The sequence below is a fragment of the Hipposideros armiger genome, unplaced genomic scaffold (genome assembly GCF_001890085.2).
Source record: "Hipposideros armiger isolate ML-2016 unplaced genomic scaffold, ASM189008v1 scaffold_239, whole genome shotgun sequence".
Taxonomy (NCBI): domain Eukaryota; kingdom Metazoa; phylum Chordata; class Mammalia; order Chiroptera; family Hipposideridae; genus Hipposideros; species Hipposideros armiger.
In genome coordinates, this window is record NW_017731589.1 from 369,719 (window position 1) to 376,744 (window position 7,026).

Genomic DNA, 7,026 nt, shown 5'->3' on the forward strand with positions numbered 1-7,026 from the left:
CTACCGTGTGTAGCCAGCAGCCAGCGTGAGCGGCCAGCAGCCGCCGTGAGTGGCCATCCAGAAGCCGGCGACTGATCTGCCTCACCCAGGAAGAGTGCAATGATGGTGCCAACTTGGGCCAGTGAAGCAACGTTCTCCACAACTAGACTGAAGAACAAAAAGACAGCAATTGTCTGCTCCCCTTCCCCCAATTCCCCAGTGCTGTTCCTATCGCCCAGTTCCCCAATAAAAATCTTAAAAAAAAAAAAAAGTCTTTCATCCATTTTGAATTTGTTCTCGTTTATGGTGTAAGGAGGTAGCCCAGTTTCATTTTTTTTGCATGTGTCAGCCCAGTTTTCCCAGAACCACTTATTAAATAGACTATCTTTATCCCAATGTAAATTCTTGCTTCCGTTGTCATAGATTAAATGACCATATATGGGATTTATTTCTGGGCTCTCTATTCTGTTCCATTGATCTATGTGTCTGTTTTTATGTCAATGCCATACTGTTTTGATTATTGTAGACTTGTAGTATGATTTGATGTCGGGTAGTGTGATACTTCTGACTTTGTTCTTATTTTGCAGTATTGCCATGGCTATTCAGGGTCTTTTATGCTTCCATATAAATTTTAGGATTATATTTTCTATTTCTGTGATAAGTGCCCTTGGTAGTTTGATAGGAATTGCATTGAATCTATATATTGCCTTAGGCAGTATGAACATTTTAACTATATTAAGTCTTCCTATCCATGAGCATGGTATGTGTTTCCATTTATTTGTACCTTCTTTAGTTTCTCTTTTCAGTGTCTTATAATTTTCTGAGTACAGGTCTTTTACTTATTTGGTTAAATTTATTCCTAACTATTTTATAGTTCTTGAAGCAACTAAATGGAACTGTTTACTTAATTTCTCCTTCTGATAGTTTGTTATTGGTGTATTCAAATGCAACTGATTTCTGAATATTGATTTTATATCCTGCCACCTTACTGAATTTGTTTATCAATTCCAATAGTTTTTTGGTGGTCTTTTGGGTTCTCTATGTATAGTATCATGTCATCTGCCTATAATGACAATTTTACTTCCTCCTTACCAATTTGGATGCCTTTTATTTCTTTTTCTTGTTTGGTTTCTGTGGCTAGAACTTCCAGAACTATATTGAATAAAAGTGGAGAAAGTGGGAAACCTTGTCTTGTTCCTGATCTTAAGGGGAATCGTTTTAGCTTTTCCGCATTGAGTATGATGTTAGCTGTGGGTTTGTCATGTATGGCCTTTATTATGTTGAGATATGATCCCTCTATTTCCACTTTGCTAACAGTTTTTATCATAAATGGCTCCTGGATTTTGTCAAATGCTTTTTCTGCATCTATTGATATGACCATATGATTTTTATTTTTCATTTTGTTGATGTGGTGCATTGCATTCATTGATTTGTGGATACTGAACCAACCTTGCATACCAGGAATGAACCCCACTTGATTGTGCTGTATGATCTTCCTAATGTATTGCTGAATTCTGTTTGCTAATATTTTGTTGAGGGTTTTTGCATCTATGTTCATTAGGGATATCGGCCTGTAGTTTTCTTTTTTTGTAATGTCTGTGTCTGATTTTGGGATCAGGATGATAGTGGCCTCATAAAAAGAGTTTGGGAGACTTCCCTCCTTCTGGATGTTTTGGAATAGTTTGAGTAGAATAGGTGATAACTTTTTTTTGAATGTTTGGTAAAATTCACTTGTGAAGCCATCTGGTCCAGGGCTTTTGTTTGTTGGGAGCTTGTTGATTACTGATTCAATTTCCTTGGTAGTAATCAGTCTATTCAGATTTTCTTTTTCTTCTTGAGTTAGCCTTGGAAGGTTGTATACTTCTAGAAATTTGTCCATTTCTTCCAGGTTCTCAAATTTGTTGGCATATAGTTGCTCATAGTATTTTCAGAAAATTTTTTTGTATTTCTGTGGTGTCTATTGTCACTGCTCTTCTTTCATCCCTGATTTTATTAATTTGAGTCCTCTCTCTCTCTCTCTCTCTCTCTCTCTCTCTCTCTCTCTCTCTCTCTTTGATGAGTCTGTCTAGAGGTTTGTCGATTTTGTTTATCTTCTCAAAAACCAGCTCTTGGTTTCATTGATCTTTTGTATTGTTTTTCTGGTCTCTATTTCATTTATTTCAGCTCTGGTCTTTATTATCTCCTTCCTTATAGTCTTTTGGGCTTATTTTGCTGTTCTACTTCCAGTTCCCTGAGGTGTAGGGATAACATGTTGATTTGAGATTTTTCTTCTTTCTTTAGGTAGGACTGCATTGCTATGAACTTTCCTCTTAGGGCTGCTTTGGCTGCATCCCAGAGATTTGGGGTTGTTGTGTTTTCATTTTCGTTTGTCTTGAGATAGTTTTTGATTTCTTCCTTGATCTCAGCTTTGACCCAGTCGCTATTTAGTAGCATGTTATTCAGCCTCCATGTATTTGTGTGCTTTCTGGATTTCTTCTTATAATTGATTTCTAGTCATGGCATTGTGGTTGGAGAAGACGCTTGATATGATTTCAATCTTCTTAAATTTATTGAGACTTGTTTTGTGGTCTAACATGTGGTCTATCTTGGAAAACGTTCCATGTGCGCTTGAGAAGAGTGTATATTTTGTAGCTTTGGGGTGAAATGCTCTGAAAATATCAATTAAACCCAACTGGTCTAATGTGTCATTTAAGGCTGCTGTTTCCATATTGATTTTCTGTCTGGAGGATCTGTTCCTTGTTGTCAGTGGTGTGTATCACAGTCCCCTACTATGATAGTATTACTGTTGATCTCTGTCTTTATGTCTGTCAATATCTGTTTTATATATTTAGGAGTTCCTATGTTAGGTGCATAGTTGTTTACTAGGGTTATGTCATCTTGTTGGATTGATCCCTTTATTATTATGTAGTGCCCTTCTTTGTCTTTTATTATAGTCTTCAATTTAAAGTCCATTTTGTCCAATATAAGTATTGCCACTTCAGCTTTTTTCTCATTTCCATTTGCATGAAATATCTTACTCCATCCCTTTTCTTTCAGCCTGTATGTGTCTTTTGATCTGAGGTGAGTTTCTTGTATACAACATAAGCAAGGGTCTTGTATTCTAATACATTCAGCTGCCCTATGTCTTTTGATTGGAGCATTTAATCCATTTACATTTAATGGGATTATTGATAGGTGCATAGTTATTGCCATTTTGTTATTTTTGTTTCTGGTCTTCATTAGTTAGATTGTTTTCCTCTTTCTTCTGCTTAAAGAAACCCTTTTAACATTTCCTGCAATGCTGGCTTGGTGGTAATGAATTTCTTTAGCTTATTCTTTTCTGTGAAGCTCTTTATCTCTCCTTCAATTTTAAATGATAGCCTTGCTGGATAAAGCAGTCTAGGTTGTAGGCCTTTGTTTTTCATCACTTTGAATACCTCCTGCCACTCACTTCTGGCTTGCAAAGTTTCTGTAGACAAGTCAGCTGATATTCTTATGGGGGTACCTTTGTAAGTAACTTGCTGCCTGTCTCTTGCTGCTTTTAGGATTCTGTCTTTGTCTTTAGCCTTTGCCATTTTATAATGCGTCTTGGTGTGGGCCTGTTTGGGTTCATCTTGGTTGGAACTCTCTGTACTTCCTGGGCTTGTGTGTTGATTTCCTTCACGAGGTTAGGGAAGTTTTCATCCATTATTACTTCAAATATGTTCTCAATCCCTTGCTCCGTCTGTTCTCCTTCTGGTATTCCTATGATGCACATGTTGTTGCACTTGATGTTATCCGACAGCTCTCTTAAACTAATTTCAATGTTTTTTCTTTTTTTTCCTTTTTGTTGTTCTGCTTGGGTGATCTCTGCTATCTTGTCTTCTAATTCACTGATTCGATCCTCTGCTTCATCTAATCTGCTAATAATTTATTCAAGTGTGTTCTTTATTTCAGTAATTGTGTTCTTTAGTTCTAGCTGGTTGTTTTTCATGATTTCTCTATGCTTTTTTATGTTCTCACTAAGTACCTTAAATATTCTTATCATCAGTGTTCTAAACTCTGCCTCGCATAGATTGGTTGCCTCTGTTTCATCTAGTTCCACTGATTCTGGAATTTCTTCTGTTCTTTTATTTGAGATGTGTTTCTTTATTTCCCCATTCTGGCTGACTCTTTGTGCTTGCTTCGATGTGTTAGCTAGATCCCCTAGGTCTCTCAGTCTTTGCTGGGTGGACTTATGTGGTATGCGTCCTTTATATTTGAATTGCTCAGTCTCCCTATTCTCCTGTGCGTGTATTCCAGAGCTGTCCCTTGTGTTGTGTTTCTTCTTCTGCTGAGGTTGAGCTTTGATTGCTTTTAGCTTGTCAGTAGTTGAGATTGACTCCCAGGCTGACTAGCTGTGAGGATTGGCTGTGTCCAAAGTGCATGAGCTTCTGTGTGAGGTTTGACTCCTCAGACGAGGTTTGGCCCCTATGGGCTCTTATGCCTGTAGAGAATTCCTTTTGGGTGTGACTCTTGTAGGTCAAACCTGGTAATGCTCTGGTTTGGTCTAGAGTTGGCCTCTGGATGTGATGATTCTTGTGCCTCTTTGGCTGGGCTCTGGTGCAGAGCGATTTTAGAACAAAACGAATCAACAAGCACAACAATAACCACTAAAAGAAACCTAATACTCTCACATGTAGAAACAACCAGCAACCAACACTCAACATGCACAGAACTATCAAAAATACAAAAAACAAAAGAAACACAACAAACAAAATAGCCAAACCAAAAAAAATTGCAGAAAAATGGAAAGAAGAGGAAAAGTAGAGTGGGGAAAAGAAAAAAGAAGGGAGAGAAAAGAAAAAACCATATGTCTACACACCTGTATATATGGACATATATATATACATATATAAAAGACTAAAAATAAAATGGAAAACCAAAACCAAAAACAAACAGAAAAACAGTGCTAGTCTTGACTAAATCCACCAAGCTATCTCCAGGTTGTCCTCTGCTGTACAAAAACTCTGCGTCTTGTAGAGGCAGAGCCAGCCACCTGGCACCCAGTGATTCTGGCGATGCAGTTCTAGATGAGTTGGGCTATGAGGTGTGGTTGGTAGGTTTTACAAAGTCAGTGTAGCTTCTGCTCTAACAATTCATGGCTCTTGCATCACAACAATGCACCAGCTCATGCAGCAGCTCACACAGCAGTGTCTGTGAGGGAGTTTTTAGTCAGTAAACAAATAACAGTGAAAGCACCACAGCCAGCCACCTTCTGACCTGTGCACAGGTCTTCTGGGTCTTAGGGTGCTCTTTCCGCTGGGGGCTACGAAGGGTGTGAGATTTCGGAGCTGCTGAATCCCAGTGCTGCCTCTGTCCCCTGCTGCTGGGCTCTGTGTGACTCAGCAGCTGGAGCCCCCCAGGAAAAGGTGGGGGCTGGGTAGGCAGTCACACACTTCCCTAGGCCGTGGATGCCGTGGATGTGGGCTCTGACTCTGCACGTCTCCCTTCCCTCTTCCTCCACTAGCCTGGTTTGCCCACCTTCATGTAATCCTAGTGCGAGTCTCTTAGCTGTTCTGTGTGATGAGCAGAGGTTCCTCTGATGAGTTACAGCTGTTCAATTTGTGGTAATCTCAGAGGACAACTCAGGGAGCCCACCTCACTGCCGCCATTTCTATGACGTCTCCCAGGCTGTTTTTTCTTACCTGTTAGCATGTCTTGTAATGTTATTGAAAGCTGGACATGATATATGAGGTCTGAAAATTAAGCTCATGAACTCATCCTAGAAAAAGTGCTACATACCTATCTGCTGAGTATCACTATGGTCACCATCGAAGTACTCCTTGTGGGAAGCTATGCACGGGTGCCAGTGCCTAGTCCACCCTTCAAAGCAATTTTGGAACTCTTTTTCTGGAATGGCCATCAGAGCTTTCATCGTATTACTCTTGATGTCCTGAATGTCACCAAAATGTCTTCCTTTCAATATTTCCTTTATCTTCGGGTAAAGAAAGAAGTCATTTGGGGCCAGATCAGGTGAGTAGGGAGAATGACCCAATACAGTTATTTGTTTACTGGCTAAAAACTCCCTCACAGACAGTGCTGTGTGAGCTGATGCATTGTTGTGAAGCAAGAGCCGTGAATTGTTGGCGAAAAGTTCAGGTCGTCTAACTTTTTCACGCAGCCTTTTCAGCACTTCCATATAGGAAACTTGGTTAACTGTTTGTCCAGTTGGTACAAGTTCATAATGAATAATCCCTCTGATATCAAAAAAGGTTAGCAACGTCGTTGCAACACGTTCTCAAACTTAATTGTCCTACCTCGTATTGTATATTAGGAACTGAAGTAAATAGGCCTATAGTGTTTTGTCTCACTTGTTGTCTGTGGGTTTCTCTAAGGACACTTCTTAAATAGACTTTGTCCCTTACAGTTCTTAAAGTTTTAATTTACTGTTGTTAACCTGGAGACCTGTGATCGTAAGGTGTGAGGGAGGGGAAGCGTGGTCTTGGGATTAAATCATAGCCTTTTAGTGGGTCTGTGTCCTTGGACTGTGGTCATCAGCTTTGTTAGCTTTTCCTCCCCCTCTCTCCCTGTAGGTGACACAGGCCGAATATGGTCATTCCCAGTCTTTCTTCCTCATTTTATTACAGCCTCTTTCTTCTCCTCTATGCTTTAGCTTTGATGGACTTTTTCAGTTACTTGAATGCGTCATCCCATATTTTCTCTCTGAAATGTCTATGAAGAGCTGGAACCATAAGGTTTCTCTGGGAGTGTATTCTATTATGAAAAGAGCTTGATAAATATTTTGGAGGTTTAATGGAGGTTTGGAGGTTTACAATGTTCACTATTAACACTCTTTTAAAATGTTTTTCTGGAAGAAATACAGTTATGCGCCACATAACATTTCAGTCAACAATGGACCACATATACAATGGGGGTCCCATAAAATTATAATGGAGCTGAAAAATTCCCATCGCCTGTGACTTCATAGCTGTTGTAACGTCATCGCACAACACATTACTCACGTGTTTGTGGTGGTGTTGGGCTCCCCACTCAACTCAGGGAGGAAGGCTAGACTGCATGCTTTCAATGGGTGTCAGCAACAGAGTT